Source organism: Malus sylvestris, chromosome 16 (genome assembly GCF_916048215.2).
Source record: "Malus sylvestris chromosome 16, drMalSylv7.2, whole genome shotgun sequence".
Taxonomy (NCBI): Eukaryota; Viridiplantae; Streptophyta; class Magnoliopsida; order Rosales; family Rosaceae; genus Malus; species Malus sylvestris.
This window is the reverse complement of record NC_062275.1, coordinates 30,704,102-30,721,932: the sequence shown is the minus strand read 5'-3', so window position 1 is coordinate 30,721,932 and position 17,831 is coordinate 30,704,102. Positions and strand designations below refer to the sequence as shown.

General features: G+C 38.0%; 1 long non-coding RNA gene across 1 annotated transcript; it reads left to right on the top strand.

The window, feature by feature from the left end:
* The first annotated feature begins 476 nt into the window (after positions 1-476).
* Positions 477-2,373, top strand: LOC126607174 (uncharacterized). Its single transcript, XR_007617510.1, has 3 exons — positions 477-934; positions 1,022-1,284; positions 1,671-2,373. It is a non-coding gene; the product is annotated as an uncharacterized LOC126607174 (long non-coding RNA).
* Positions 2,374-17,831: the final 15,458 nt, after the last annotated feature.

Here is a 17,831-nt window from a genome sequence, read left to right as displayed (position 1 = left end):
AATCCCTTAGTGCAATTTTGGTATTCCCGATTTTCAGGATTCTCAAAATGTTTTCGACATTTCGAGATGGATTGGGACTGGATTTTGTGTTTTAGATTTTTGGGCTGAATTTTGGGTTGTGCTAAAATTTGAGTTTTTGGCATGAAATTTTGTTGTCCAATTTCATATCAATCGAAATTTAGGTTTTTACCTCATACCAATTCATTCACACCAAGTCAAGTTGATATTTCAAAATTTTAGTACTTGATATCATACTTCTATTTATAATATAATCTGAGTCTTGAAAATTTCGGTATTAGCAATTCGAAATTTTTCAATATGGAATTGGGATTTTTATGGTTTGGTTTCGAATTTTCAAAAAAAAATTCGATAGTACTTGAGAAGGCAACCACCACACATGTACCATTGCTGCTAGGTAGCTAGATACAAGTTCAAAACGCAAATCAAGTGGTCAATATTGCCTCCCTCCTCTCTCTCTTAACATCTTTCTTGTGATCATCTTACTAGCTACCTAGTCTGGTCTTGGGAGATTTTCTGGAAGGATAAGGATTGTCTGCCCTACTATTTTGGGTGTTCTTTCGTGCTCTTCTATTTTGTGTGGTCACGGTTAAGCCACGTCAACATTTTATATTATTTTTTATAGAGATAATAAAAAAAAAATGAATAGTAATATAAAATGTTAACGTGACTTAACCGTGACCACACAAATAGAAAGGCATGGGAGGGCAGCAGAAGTAGGAGGGCAGATAGGGCACGGGATGGTACCAGAAGTAGGAGGGCAGAATCTTTATCCTTTCTGGAAAACCCTTTCTTTCTCATCAACAACCATCAAGTCCTCCTAAAGATTTTGGGAAGATCGATTTAAGCGTTTACATACATACATATGGATGCTCCTTTGTCTGCTTAGCCCTGGGAATACTTAGGCTCCTTCAAGGTATATACTACTTATTTTTTACCTTTAGTTTTTGTCATTCTATTCCATATTGGATTCAGATTAATTAATCGGTACTTATTCTTATAGTATATATGGGATTTGGTTGAAATAATTACACAATGTGCTGTTCGGACCCTTGATCGGAGAAGTCTTGTATTCCAAAATCCTTGAGAGAGTGGATCTGCTGTCCTCACCAGTAGCTGGTATCTTCATGTTCTCATATTATGCGGGCTTCGAGCCCTAACTCACCAGCTATGGACTAGTTACACGAACATGCTTTTCCTCACAAGAAATCGCCGGATCATCCAACAGGGCGTTGATTTCAAGCAGATTGACAAAGAATGCCACTGGTAATTCATTCATCCATACCATCTTTTGCCTTAATTACTTACTATAATTTATAAAATTGGATCCTTTTGATTGAACCAGAATACTCTCCTGAGCAATTCCTTAGAGATCCTAGGGATCCTTCAATCTTGTCCGGTCATTTTATATCGTACGGTCAGTTTTGTTAGGTATTATTCATATTTGAATTTTAAAATTTAAATTTTAAATGATTTCTGACCGCACGATATACGATAAACGGACAAGATTGCGGGATCCCTAAGATCCCTAGGGAATTGCCGAGGAGAGGATCTGGTTCCTTTTGATTAAGGGTTCAACAGATATAAAGTCATATTTTAAGTTTAATACTTAATTAGATTTTGATCTGTTATTTTTTATGTTTGTTTTGTAGGGATAATTTCATAATTCTTCAAGGGATAATTGCGTCCATTGCCTGCTGTTTGCTTCCGTCATTTGTGCAGAAGCTTCCCTTGTGGAGTACAATAGGATTTATTACCACTCTGGTACTGCACGTGGGAGTTTCAGAGCCTTTATATTATTGGCTTCACAGACGTTTTCACGGCAACAGCTACTTTTTGAGTAGAAAGTATTATTCGCTCCACAGAATTGCATTTCCAGCTGGAACTCCAATATTATTGGCTCCAACATCTACTTTTTGTATACAGCTGGAAATGCAACCCTATTGGAGCATCTGATATTGAGCATAATTATTGGAGTTCCAGTTTGTGGTACGAGTCTGATGGGTTGTGGATCAGTGTGCACCATCTATGGCTACGTTTTGGTTTTTGATTTTCTGAGATGTTTGGGGCATTCCAATGTTGAGGTCATTCCTCATCAATTCTATGAGAAAAACCCCTTCCTCGGATATCTTCTCCATACTCCAACGTGAGTAATTACGTTAGAGTAAAATTGTTAGTTTCTAAACAAAACGTCTAAGTCTGTAATCTTAGACTAGTGCTTATTTTCAGTTGTAATTATTTTAGTCTAAATTTGTCTCACATGCTCTTGATCACAAAATAGCAAACGTTTCAGAGACATATACTCAAGTAAGTTTGGCATGCATATGCATTCACATGATATAAGTTTTTGTTCAATGGGTTGTTTAGCTTTCAAGTTTAACGATTGAGATATGGGTTTTACATGTTAATTAATTTGTTACGAGTTGGTTTAGCTTAATTGAAGGCCCACATACTAATACAAGATTTATTTGGAGTCAGATGCTATGTAGTTAAAATGAGAATAAATTCAAATGGTTTTGTTTTTATTTTTATCTCATCTATTTAGAGTTTAAATCATGTTGAAGTCTCCTACTGCAACTTATATATATATATATATATATATATATATATATATCACATTAGGGTTTCTGGGTGCTGCCTCATAAACACACGGGATTAAACAGAGCATATATAATACCTAGTGCAGCACAATAGGTTTTTGGGGTTTAGGGCGCATCTTGAATTAAAGGAGGTCCTGTGGTTTTCTTTATGGCTGCCGCATATGCATGAGTAAGGATTTCAAGTTGTTGCTGTGTCATTTATTTTGGAAAGACATTACTTCATGTTCTACGTTTTTTCACGAGTCTGCATCATAACCCCAGTTTTTCGTTCTCTGTTCTAATGCGGCATGTGTATTGATATTCTAATTGTGCGTTGCTATTAGTCTATGAAATAATTTTTGAGCGAAAAATCTTATAGCAGCCAATGACACAGAGAATGGTTTTCAAGTATTTTGAGAGAGAAAAATCAGTTTGCATTTGTACGGTTTCAAAAGTTTAATTCTTATTTTAATCACTAATTTTTATCGTGCTTTAACAAAAATTCAATTATGAAAATGTGCCCTGTGATTTTCGTAATTGGTTGACTTTTAAGGATCATTTCATTACATACATTCTGCATGATCGTGTTAGTATCTTGCGAAAGTCGAGAAGATAGTGATTGACAGCCGCGTTAGTGTTGTGCTACTTCCACTCGAAGGCTGAAGAGAGATCGAGTAGCAAAGCGCGGAGACAAAACTGCCTACTAGTATGCGTGTCTAATTGATGAGTTTTGTAAGTCTTTCTGTACTTATTTCTCTTAGTGTTTGTCCTGGCTTGGGAGCCCGAGGATTTTCCCAGTGATGGGTTTTGCCTCGTTAAATCCTACATCCTGTGTGCACTTTTTATTTATGGTTTTAATTGATGTGAATGTAGATTTAATTTGAGAACTGAAAATTAAATTGAAAATTGAATTGAATTTTTAAATTGGAACCTATTCACCCCCGTCTAGTTAGGAATAGCTACAGTAGATAATTGGTATACAAATGACTTATTTGATTCAGCCAGGTGACGAGAAGACACATAATTATTTAATGGATATCTCACTCTTGAATAAGAACTTGGTTCACTCACAGAATACTTGTGTTTACACTTAGGATCCGCTTCATAAGTAGGTTTAGGAATACCTTGGTTAATTCGCTCGGAAAGACGACGAAGTGGAGGTGTATCCATTATAGAAGACGATTGGTTATGCGTACTAACATGAGATGAGTCCATATTATGACTTGAGACAACTTCTGGGGAAGAATCACGAGCTAGCTGTTGCTGCCCGGTTTCATTTAAAACCATAGGATGCAATTCCTCAAGCACAGAACCCGTGGGCATGTCTTCCTCCTAAGGCTAAGGGGCCAGTTCCTGGTTCGCTGGCTGCTGTTCGGTGGTCCGATCAATAGGCTGCTATTCAGTTAGCCGTTGTCAGTGGGCTGCTGTTTAATGGCTTGCTGATCACCAAAGGTGGTGGGCTCCAAATATGGTTGCTGTTCTTCATGCAGCTCATTCTAGTCGTAGGGAAATAATAAAAAAATTGAACTTCATCACCTCGATACTCCCCTTGAAATGAGGACGCAAAGGAACTAAAGAACATTTCTTTCTCTTGGAAAATCATATCCATAATGATAAACATCTTCTTAGTAGAAGGATGATAACAACGATATCCCTTTTGGGTAGAGGCATAACCTAAAAACACGTAACTATGGATGGGCAAGCTGGTATAGGAGCGCATGTTAGAGCGGGTAATGAAGGTTCAGGGCGGGTATAGGCCAGTTCTAATTTTTTAATAAGAGAAACGAGGCGGGGTAAGCTTTGAAATTTTAGGGGCCAACCAGTTCCAGATGTATAGGAAAACAGGGCCCTGGACCAGCCCATTTGTAATTGTAATGGACGGCTCAACAACCTCAAGTCCTTCACGACATGGCCTCTACACCTCACTTTCTCGCCCCTCTTACTCTGCAAGTTTAGAGTCTGTCTCTCAGACTCTAGCTAACACACTTTTTCTCTCTTTCTCCCTATCTATCATTCCCAATCGGAAATAGATCTGATCCCCACCACTTGCCAGACCCGAAAAATCCCACCCAAACTTGATTACTCAACTGTAGTCATCCACGAGGACGATGACTCTAAGTTCGATCGACATAGCAAGCACAAGAGCTTCGACTCAGAACTCGACCTTTACACCACCATGGTCTATAAGGGTAATGCTGACGAAGATGAAGACAACGACGCCTCTCTTCTTTCGCTCCTCAAACGCCTTCCCAAGGACTTCAGCGACAGAGCGTCAATCGATTACTTTGACGACGAAGAGGAAGATGAAAATGGCGGCGATTTCAGCATAATGATCATCAAGCCCGATAAAAACCAGACCATGAGGAGGTTGCACGACTTCAAGTGGGCATCATTCGACGATGATAGAGACGACTATGTGTTCTTAACCTTTATGGTGAGGCTGTCAGGTGAGAGAGTCAGTCAGTAGGACTGTGGTGAGGAGGACGAGCAGTGGCGCTAGTTTGACAATGAGTAAAGCGGCGGCGAGTATGTAGGCTAAATTAAACCTGAAAATCCGACTTCAAAATCTCCACTGCTTCGTGAGCTTGCCGTTCGCTGTCCAGCTTGGCGATCAACTCGTAAAACCACTTCGGTGAAATCTTGTTAGGCGACAGAGTCTTTGCCGCGATTGGCACTAGAACTGCTCATCTTTCTGCTTCAATCTCAGTATGCCCAAAACCGGAAGACAAAAAAAATAAATGGACCCATGGACTCGCCCCGAACCAAATGGGCCAGGTTAGGTCCGGTTCCCAAACTCAAAATCCCTCTACTTGGCCCGGCCTAACCTGTTACATTTTAAAATGGGTAGGGTCAGGTTCCTTTAAATTTGGGCTCGGCCCGGCCCGTGCCCAGCCCTACACACAACGAAGGGCTCGAGGTTCAAGTTTACTTTTTCGTTGGGAGGATAAAGGTGAACAAAAGCAACGCACCCCAAAACTCATGGGGGAAAATTCAAAATCGGCAGGCAATTAGTCTAAGCCATAAGGGCCTAGAAAGGTATCTGGAAGTCGAGATTGCGAGAAGGAAGACGATTAATAAGAAAGGTTGTGGACGTAAGTGTTTCACCCCAATAATTTAGAGGAAGATGTGCCTCAATGAGCGAGGCATAAACCACTTCTAACAAGTGTCTATTTTTTCATTCGGCAACCCCATTCTGTTGAGGAGTATACATGCACGTGGTCTAATGAAGAATACCATGCATACCAAGGAAGGAATGAAGTTTTGTATTAACATACTCTTTGCCATTGTCACTTCAAAGAACATGGATAGTCATGTTGTACTGCACGCCAACCATTTTATGGATCTTTTGAAAAGCCGAACTAACTTCTTTTTTCAACTTTAACGAACTAACCCAAGTCATTCTTGTACATTCGTCAGTAAAAGTGACAAACCAGTGAGCACCACCAAGAGTATCTATTTTTTAGGAACCGCACACATCAGAATGCACAAACATAAACAGAAAGGAACTTTTATTTGAACTTAAAGGAAAAAAGTTCAATGGCTTTTAGCCATATCACAAACATCACACTTAAACTAAGAAACATCGTTCTTAACAAACAAACTACGAAATAACTTATGCAGATAACCAAAAGAAGCATGCCTAAGGCGTTGGTGCCACATCCATATGTTTGACACTTTATTAGTATCCCTTTGAGAATCCTCTACGGAAAGAGCTTGAGTCAACATGCCAGAACTACTAGTAGTCAACTCCAAGTAATAAAGCTTCCCATGTCTAATACCATAACCAATCGTCTTCCGTGTCTGGATGTCCTTAAAACATAAAAATAGGGCAAAAAAAATAATCAAACAATGTAAGGCAATGGTTATTTGGGCAACATATAACAAATTATAATTCAAATAGGGAACCACAATAATGGTGTCAAGTTTCATGGTATCAGAAAGGGCAACCGTGCCTTCCCCGATAACCAGCATCCCATTAGCAACATTAACCACGGTTTGTGTGGTGGTTTTCAGGGATGGAACCGGTCTAGAATGACAAGTCATATGTTTAGTAGCTGTGGAATCAGTTATCTTATTTGTGACATGAGTGGAAATATTTAGTGCTTTACCATCACTACTACTTATCGCAGCAATAATGGCAGAGGCCTTGTCTGTTATTTGATCTGCTGTTGGAAATGTATGATAAGCATGCCTTGTCAGTACTTATAGTTTTCATAATGCTTAATGATCTTTGATTGTATCTTTATTGTGTTGTTCACGTAAAGAACTTTTGAAGAATGCTTGAATTGTTGTATGCGCTTTCTCATCCAATTCAATAACTTAAGAAGAACTTGAAGGTTAATTTAAGCGGACTTAATTAACCTGGGGTGTTGAGTTTCATGATTGATCGAAAGAACAACTGAAAATTGTTTTATGTGCAAGTATGTCATGTGTGGAGAAGAACCTCCTAGCTAGCCTTCCATCCATTCAATTTACTCAAATTCGTGCAGATTTCATTAGTTCTTTAATTTACTTGTTTTGTTTTCAATTTCGTCAAAACCAAAACCCCCTTTACTTTAAAGTGTTTTATTAGTCAAAATCCATTTTGATTTGTGTTTTTAGGTGTCCCAAAAGTGTGTTAGAGTCCAAATCTGCCCAGTTTGTGTTTTTAGGCAGATTTGAGCGTTTTTAGCTTGTTTTGAGTCCTTTGAGTTTGTTTTAAGTTCTTTGAGTCTAGTTTAGTGTTTTTAACTTTGTTTATATGTTTTTAAGTCAGTTTAGAGGTTTTAGCAAGCCCTCATAATCCCCGGTTTAGAACGATCCCTACTTGCATTTATACTACAATTTGACAACAAGAGGGTTTAATTTGTGTGTTAAGTTAAAATTTGCATCAGACTACTTTGCATTATCCCAACCATGAGTTCTCATGTGACATGAGTATGAGAACTCCTTGTTGATCGTGTTCAGTGAACTCATTCTCTATTGAGCACCTACGTACTTGTCTTGGTGTTAGTCACACCAATGACTCGAGACCAGTCACTCTCCCTAAGAGAAGACACAACACGTACTGATCTTAACGAACTGTCAATTCCCAATTGGCAATCCTATGATCAGGAACATTTAGGATATGTATAGGAAAGAGAATGGTCTCATGAATCTAACTTCTTTAGATCTCATTCTCCCAATTACATATTCCTTGGACTTATCGTTTAAGCGTATAACATTTATATGAGACGGCTTCAAACAATAATCTTTGCCCTTTAAATTAAACTATATTAGTTTAACATGTGAAATGTCCGTAAAGTATCATCATATGATTGGTTTTAAGGCACATTTCCAACAGCAGATCAAATAAAAGACAAGGCCTCTGCCATGATTGCTGCAATAAGTAGTAGTGATGGTAAAGCACTAAATATTTCCACTCATGTCACAAATAAGATAACTGATTCCACAGCTACTAAACATATGACTTGTTATTCTAGACCCCTCTACTACTTGTATATAAGTTTGTAACTATTATGTGAAACTCCTTTATACTCTAGCATCATATTCATGAATGCAAACTAAGTGTGCATTCTTAATAAACATACACGAATAAGTTATCAATCAAGCAGTTAAACAAATTGAATTCACAACTTATGAAATCACAACTGAAGGTAATCAAATCATATTGCAAGCATGAACATGGTTTCGAATTCCCCCTAGCTAAGGGGGGTTTAGTTCCTCATACTCACAAAGCAAAGATAAACAAATTTAGACATTGAAAACAAAAGAATGAAAACACCTAAAAACGCTCAAACAATCCAACTTGAATGGCAAGCACGTCCAAGGGTCCTCCTTCTTCTCTTTGTTGCGGCACAAAGTGTGGTTTGATGGATGAGTGGTAAATTATGGTGGTGGATGGATATAGGTGAGTTATGGTGAATGGTGGATGGGTGGATTGTCTTCTCCCCTTTGTTATGGTGAAGGGTGGATGTATTTATAGGCTAGGGAGAGGACCACCATCTAATTAAGGTGGTAGTGATGAGTGTTGTGGTAATGAGTGGATGTAATGGGTGTGGTGGATGAATGTTTGGTAATGAGTGGATGTAATGGTTGTAGTGGGTGGATGTTTGGTAATGAGTGGATGTAATGGGTGTAGTGGATGAGTGTTTGGTAATGAGTGGATGTAATGGGTGTAGTGGGTGAGTGTTTGGTAATGAGTGGATGTAATGGGTGTAGTGGATGGATGTTTGGTAATGAGTGGATGTAATGGGTGTGGTGGATGGATGTTTGGTAATGAGTGGATGTAATGGGTGTGGTGGATGAGTGTTTGGTAATGAGTGGATGTAATGGGTGTGGTGGATGGATGTTTGGTAATGAGTGGATGTAATGGGTGTAGTCGATGAGTGTTTGGTAATGAGTGGATGTAATGAGTGTAGTGGATGGATGTTTGGTAATGAGTGGATGTAATGGGTGTAGTGGATGAGTGTTTGGTAATGAATGGATGTAATGGGTGTAGTGGATGGATGTTTGGAGTTGTAGGTCAACACACTTGCACACACACATGCTGATTTTTAGCCTTCAAATCTTCAAAAACGTCCATCCTCATGTCTCCATGCTTGCATTATCCAATCTTGGCCCAAAAATGCTCCAAAATGCTCCAAATAGCACTTTGTTGCTAACTTTGTTATTTGAACCTACAAACACACGAAAATAGCTTAAAGTACTAAAATAACTAGAATTGAACTAAGTAAATGCCAAGAAACAAGCTAACTAAGTTGTATAAATATGCTCCTATCAAATCTTTTGACCTGAGGCATCATAGTTGTCTTGTGGTTAGGTCCTTGATCTTTGACTATGTCAAAGTCACTCCGTCAGAGGGTGTCCACAGCATAGTTGGGGTTAAGCCACTTAGCCATGGAGGCAAGTGAATGCGCAACAAGGGATCTCTGACCTTTAAACCATTTGAGGGAGAATACTCTATGATATGATTAAGAATCTCTGGCCAGAGTATGAATGATATTTAGGAAATCGTTCCAAATCACATTCAAGGTAATCATATAAGAGAATCACATTGGATAATAGACATGAATAAACTATCAAACCAAACAATGTGGTCAAGAGTATTATATTAGAGAAAAACCGTATTGCATTGTAATCCTAAACTGAATAGGTTCTCCACCTCTTCTGATTAGCTTGGGTAACCATGACATACTGCTAAGTGTCACTCATGGTTTGTGGAAGCCCTAAACGTGTATAATCACTAAAGGGAGAATTGAAAGTAAGTTTCAATTCACAATCGATTTGAAAGAGTTCCAATCGCCCACTGCCTCGCTAAAATGAACCTAATGAATCGTACACCGTGTAAGGTAGAGATTGAAGAAACAATGGAGATGAGTAAGGATAATTAAATGGTCTAATTATTTATGGCAAGGATTAATTAATATCAAATGAATAAAGTTCGTTAAAGATCTCGGGTTAGTTTTGAGCCTCAAGGCCCAATGGGCTTCGAACGTCAAGCCTATTGACTTAAGCTGTATGACAACTTAATGACTAATAATTCACAAAGGCCCAAACAGCCCAATAAAACCCTATGGCCGGCCATATTGATAAAGGAGTGGGTTTTGGACTTATTACAAGTTTGCCACTCCAATAAAGGTAGGTATAAATGTGACTTTATAGCCTTTTCTTCATTAGGGTTTCTTTTGGAGAAAAGATGAGAACACAATGTCTCTCCCTTTCTCTCTAGGAGGCCGGCCCCTTTGGAGAAGATTAGCTAGCAATCTTCCCTCCTCCAAGGTCACTCATCTCTTATTCGAGTCTCTCCTTGGTGTGGAAAAATTAAAGGTTCTCAACTTTGGGAACTTAGAGAATCCTTTCAACCATCCTCATCCAAGAAATCCATGGAGCTAAGAAGCAAGGAATGAAGGCCCTCTCCTTGGGTGATTAGCCTTTGCTTATGCAAAGAGGAATCAACAAAGGTATAAGATTTCTCAACTCACTTTCGTTCTTGAGTTAAGTCTTGGTTCACCCTTCTACTAGGCTTTGAATTTCATGGGTAATGTTTTGTTTTTGAGTGCATACAAACATGATTCCGCCTTTAATTGTTAATTGCATGCCATAGATGTTGCTCAAATGAACATGTTTTTCACAAAATTTCCTTCATCTGCATCATTCTTAATTTCTATAATGGATGCTCGGGATTTGTTGCAGCGAGGATCACGGGTCTTATCCTAATTCTCGGATATCCAATCAACTCAAAACAATGACTCTTGGAGTGTCCTATCTTACCACAATGTGGGAACTTACCTTGGGGACGGTCCTGACTTGTTTGGCTAGGGCAAGTTTGTCCTTGCCAGTTTTGTGACTCGGCTCGGTCCGACGAAGAGGAAGATCCACGAGTCTTTGCCATGGTTGTAGGTTCATTCTTGTCAACTTCCGTCTTTATTGCTTCCTTTCAATTGGCTTCACGATGAACATAGGCATAAGATGCCTGAAGCCCAAGCGTGGGATCCTTTCGCAACACTTCTTCACGAACCTGATCAAACACATCATCGAGGCCAGCAAGAAACACATAGACTCGTTGTCTCTCAGTGTATTTGTGAAACATTTGAATGTTGTTCTCACACTCCATAGACACCTTATTAAAGTGATCCAATTCCTGGAAAATCTCAGTTAGTTCCCTGAAATAAGTAGCTAAAGTCCGCCACTCTGATGAAGACGTGATGCCTTCTGATTCAAAGAATATATTCGAGCCTCGTCGTTCTTATCAAAGTAGGTTGCCTTAAAAGTGTCCCAAATCTCCTTTGAAGTAGATAACTGAATGTACCGTTTCATAATCTTTGGCGTCATTGAAGACAATAGCTAACTCTTAATCATCGTATTTAGGATCATCTTCCTTAGGTGTCTTGATAGACCCAAGAAGATACCCTATCTTCTTCCTTCTACTGATATGGATTTAAATGAGAGGAGCCCATAAATCATAGTTGTTGTCATCCAATACCATACCAATGTTGAAACTAGAATTATCCAACTTCACCCTAATTGGAGCAGTAGCAGTAGGGACAATCGCAAAACCAGTCGTCTTTTCCTCAGTCATCTATCTTGCTGTTGGTATAACTTAGAACCTGCAAGGTTGTGATAGGAATCTGGAACAAAAGAACAGATTGACAGAAAACTAGGCAGCAACGACTCTAAGTCGCTCGCTGCAATAGATCAGGGACATGCAACAACTCAAACAACAACGATGTTAAGTTACTCGCTATATACGTCGAAACAGAGGCACAACAAAAGTATGCTGAGCACGGCAATACCAAACCAATTAGGGCTCGGTTTTGTTTTTTTCTGTAACTCGGCTCTGGTGCTAAGAAGAAAGAATGCTTTCTAATATGATTTGTATTCTTCTCATTCAGAAGTATATACCCTACTAAGAATAACTACTTGGGCGACGAAGGGGTAAGCGTTGCACAAAGGCCAATATCGTCGTCGGAAACATTGGGCGGAGAAGAAAGCGTGGCGCAAATTCTGTCATGCAAAGGTCGTGACGTCAGACGTTGAGCGATGAAGGAAAGCACTTCGTCGTGCCAAATGAAGGTTGTGTGCTGGAATTGGTGGTCGTTGCATGTGATCGAGCGAAAAAAATGGGGTTTGACCCCCCAAACTGTTGTGCGACGGACATAGGGGTTCGACCTCTAAACTCTTGTGCGACGAACATAGAAGCCATCGCAGTAAGATTTTAAAATTATTTTTATTTATTCATTATTTTTTATTATTTTTTTTCCTTTTAAATGTTGCTAATGTACATACAATGGAAAAAAAAAGTATTTTTAAATTTGAAAACAATTTAAAACAAAAGTAAAATAGGTGTTGTCCACGTCATAATCGCTTGTTGGTGGTATTGCTACTAAGACGGGGGGTTGGGAAGTTGTTTCTGGAGGTGCTTCAACATTGGGGAACTGAATGCTAGAGATTTGAAGTGCGCATCGAATTGGTTCATCAAATTCGTTCGGGCCGCAATCTGAAACTGTTGGGCGGCAATCCGCTATTTTAGGTCCGCCACTTCATATGTCATCATTTCAACCTCATCTGTTATCTACCTGTATGATGAGGCAGATGGATCCCCAAACGGGCTTTCCCAAGCCCCTAGTGACATTCCCATGCATACGATTGAGGTCTGATCGAGTGTGCCTGTCATGATCTAAAAACCGGCATCCTTAGAGGGAAACACCTCCTTGATTGGCTTTCTCCACCATGGTGGACTAGAAAAATGAAATAAACAAATTAATTTGAATATACTTTAATAAATTTAGTATTTGAGGTTGAAAATACTTACCAATAATTCATGAATCACGACTTTCTTGACTTCATGTGGGACAACTTTCAACGACTCCCATAGGAATGGGCAATGATTCCTGATCACCGACCCAATGTCGCTCGCCAACGCACTATGCTGCTCCTTTGTTGTAGCCACACAATGTCGAGGATCCCACATAATGGTGATCTTCTCGGTCATGGTGCGAGTGGTCTATGACGTCTTCAGTAGTTCGCAAGGACCCTTGGTTTTTTTTTTTTAATTACCAAATAAACGAGTAAACATTAGACGAATTCTATTTTCTACCGAAAATTTGGCAGAACCTCCCCTAAAACTATAACATTTCCTAAAACTTGCAAACAATATAACAACAAAAACAACACATCCACCCAACAATTCAAACAATTTATACCAATTGGGGACGTTAAAACAAAATTTACAACTTGTTGATATGACTTCACACTGCGAGTCTGCAACAACTTTTGGCTTCCAAGGCCAAGTGTGCCAATCATTTACAGTAGTGGTTCTACTAATATAGAGAGCATTTGTTTCTGGGATTACACGAACTCACAACAATAGAGGCAAAGCATTCAAAGTGAAGTTCTTAGTAAGTTCATTCTAATTAATGGGAAAGTGACAGTTTTGAAGGTTCAAGCATGCCTAAAGACTAATGTCAATGTTACGTTGACCATCATGAAACCAGAAGCAAGCTTATCAATGGACAGAGCAAACTTACCTGTTCGGGACCCCTCTCCATGGACAGAGGAAGCCTCAACAAACTATTGAACCTCCACAGAACTCCGGGGCTGTCGATGAGTCCGTTGGGCACTTAGTGTAGGATGTGTTGCTAAAGAAGTCAATGATGCAGGAGTCGAGACATTGCTGGCCCCAAAGGCATGACCGGGGGGACACTCGTCATGCCCATATCAGGTGTGGAGGTGGCTGTTGGAAATGTGCCCTAAAACCAATCATGTGATGATACTTTATGGACATTTCACATGTTAAACTAATCTAGTTTAATATCAAGGGCAAAGATTATTGTTTTAAGCCGTCTCATATAAATGTTATATGCTTAAACGATAAGTCCAAGGAATATGTAATTAGGAGAATGTAATTTAAACAAGTTAGATTTATGAGACCATTCTCTTTCGTATACATATCCTAAACGTTCCTGATCATAGGATTGCCAATTGGGCATTGATAGTTCGTTAAGATCAGTACGTGCTGTGTCTTCTCTCATGGAGAGTGACTGGTCTCGAGTCATTGGTGTGACTGACACCAAGACAAGCACGTAGGTGCTCAATAAGGAATGAGTTCACTGAACACGATCAACGAAGAGTTCTCATACTCATGTCACATGAGAACTCATGGTTGGGATAATGCAAAGTAGTCCTTTGACCTGAGGCATCATAGTTGTCTTGTGGTTAGGTCCTTGATCTTTGATTATGTCAAAGTCACTCCATTCGTGGGTGTCCACGGCATAGTTGGGGTTAAGCCACTTAGCCATGGAGGCAAGTGAATGCGCAACAAGGGATCTCTAACCTTCAAACCGTTTGGGGGAGAATACTCTATGATATGATTAAGAATCTCTGGCCAGAGTATGAATGAGATTTAGGAAGTCGTTCCAAATCACATTCAAGATAATCATATAAGTAAATAAATCACATTGGATAGTAGACATGAATAAACTATCAAACCAAACAATGTGGTCAAGAGTATTGTATTAGAGAAAGACCGTATTGCATTGTAATCCTAAACTGAATAGGTTCTCCACCTCTTCTGATTAGCTTGGGTAACCATGACATACTGCTAGGTGTCACTCATGGTTTGTGGAAGCCCTAAACGTGTATAATCACTAAAGGGAGAATTGAAAGTAAGTTTCAATTCACAATCGATTTGAAAGAGTTCTAATCGCCCACTGCCTCGCTAAAAGGAACCTAATGGATTGTACACCGTGTAAGGTAGAGATTGAAGAAACAAAGGAGATGAGTAAGAATAATTAAATGGTTTGATTATTTATTTATGGCAAGGATTAATTAATATGTTAATTAATCAAACGAATAAAGTTCGTTAAAAGACCACGGGTTAGTTTTGGGCCTCAAGGCCCAATGGGCTTCGAATGTCAAGCCCATTAACTTAAGTTGTATGACAACTTAATTCACAAAGGCCTAAAAAGCCCAATAGAACCTTATGGCCGGCCATTTAGAGGAAGGGTAGTGAACTTGCTTTAATTACAAGTTTGCCACTCCAATGAATAAAGGTATAAATATGACTTTATAGCCAAAATTCATTTAGGGTTTTCTTTTGGGGAAAGGATGAGCACACAAGCTCTCTTTTCTCTCTAAAGAGGCCGGCCACCCTTGGAGGGATTAGCTAGTAATCTTTCTCCTCCAAGGTCACTCATTTCTTCTTCACATCTTACCTTGGTGTGGAGACTTAGAGGTTCTCAATTTTGGGAACTTGGAAAAACCTATTCTTCCATCCAAATCCATGGATCTAAGAAGCAAGGAATGAAGGCCCTCTCCTTGGGTGATTAGCCTTTGCTTATGCAAAGAGGAATCTACAAAGGTATAAATTTCTCAACTCACTTTGATTTGAGTTGAGTCTTGGTTCACCAATCTACTAGGCTTTGAATTTCATGGTTAATGTTTTGTTTTTAAGTGCATACAAGCATGATTCAGCCTTTTAATTGTTAATTGCATGCTTTAGATGTTGCTTAAATGAACATGTTTTTCACAATATATACTTCAGTGGCAACAGCACTACCTCCTGGAGAAGGTGTTTGACTGCCTCTACTAGTTGGGCGCCGATTTGATATAAAGTTCGACATCTACAAAAAATAATTAATAAAAAAGTTATATTCCACTACTTTAATTTGGTTTGGATATACTAAAAAATATCCTAACCTTGAAGCAAAATAAGATATATCTTTAATTTCATTAATATCATTAAAGAATGAATCGAATTATCAACGTACCTATATATGCGCAAAATATATATTCATGCACAATAGTCTTAAACAGAAATAACATAGTGCGAACAACACTCACTAATTTAGCATATCAACAACTTAATGTCTAAAAGAATTTTTTATAGGTAGCCAATTATTCTAACTGGTGAGCCACAAGTATTCTTTTTTGCACGCATCCTTTAAACAAACCAAAAGGACACTTACGACATAAGCGCGTACTGTACAGATTAATATGCAAGATATAAGACAAAACAATATTGAATTAATGAACCCATTAATCTACAACATCATATCTTGATTGTAGAAAACACTTTTTGATAAAGGAAAACACTACTGCTACAAATAATCTACAACATCATATCTTGATTGCAGAAAACACTTTTTGATAAAGGAAAACACTACCGCTACAAATCTCTTACTCAAACAGGTCCTATTTGCCAACATCTTAACATGTAATACTAGAAAAAATGCCTTTTGTCCAATTAAATCTGCTAGCTTGCATTTGGATATGATTATTATGTCTCTCTCTACTGTAAACAGCTTGAAGAAGTCTAAGAATGTGCTAGGTTTAGTAAAGTGTTATATTACCGTTAATTTTTTTTCATTTAAAAAAAATACATCTATATCAAGTGCAATTGATTAGATTCCTGTTCTCCCATTGAACTTTATTGTCGGATTGTGCATTTATGTTGTCATTAAGGATGTGGTTCTCTTGGTGTGTTCCTGTTTGTTGTGTGAACAAGATACATGAATTGCATATTATGAGTTAATGATATAAACATTACTTATGCAAGAAACAAGAACAAAAACATCCTAAAAAATCACATTCTATCCAAATGACAAGAAAAATTTAAAATTTTTCCAAGAACCCAACTATCAAAAAACAACCAGAAAACTATATTTGAACCCAAATGTGCCTAATTCATATCAACTTCTAAAGTAAGACTTCCACCCCCAAAATTTGAATTTTATTAGGAACGCTGTTCACAAATAAATTAAATAAATTCAAATTTTGGAAACATGAATGAACAGTTTTATATATAAAAAAAGATGATATAAGGATGCGAAAGAAGCTATACTAACTGAACGAATTGCATTTGTGATAAATTCATACCAATTGACATGGGGGTGATGTGGTATAAACTAACACACAAATTAAACCCTATAATTTAGACAATTGTAGTATGAGCAAGTAGGGATCGTTCTAGGCCGGGGATTAGGAGAGATACTAATCAACATAAATTAAACTTAAAAACTAAAAACTAAGCTAGACTAACACAAAAAAAGAACTGAGGGGGATTTTTGGACGAATTTTAACAAAAATAAAGTAAATTGCAACAAATGAATTAAGTTTTGTACTAGATATAAGTGAAAGGCTAGCTAGAGGATTTTTCTCCACACATGAAACATATGCATATAAATCGATTTCCAATTATTTTTTCTATAAACCATGAATGACAATGCCCCAAATTACTTGTGAACAACACTAATTAACTCTCATATTTTCCTAAGTTCATTGAATTGGACTCAGCGACGCAATCAAATTATTCTTCTCAAGTTCCCTAACTATGAAAAGCATGATAGAGATACATCTCAAAGATCATTAAGTTCTGTGAAAATCATAAACATTGACAAAGCATTCGTAACTATGAACTGCAAGATACTACTGCCAGGAATTTACTTAACTCAATCATGATTAGTGACTTTTACTACTTATAAATATAAGTTCATAACGATTAGGTGAAATTTCCTTATATTCTAGCATCAAATCCTTGCATGCAAACTAAGTATGCATCCTTAATAAACATACAAGAATAAGTTCTCTATAAAACAGATAAGTAAATCACATTCATGGTTTATGAAACAATAACTGGATGTAATTAATTTATATTAAACATATGATCATGGCTTCGAATTCACCTCTAGCTAAAAAGAAAATTAGTTACACATGTTCATCTTAATTGAAAATCAATCTAAAATAAAGGTTGAA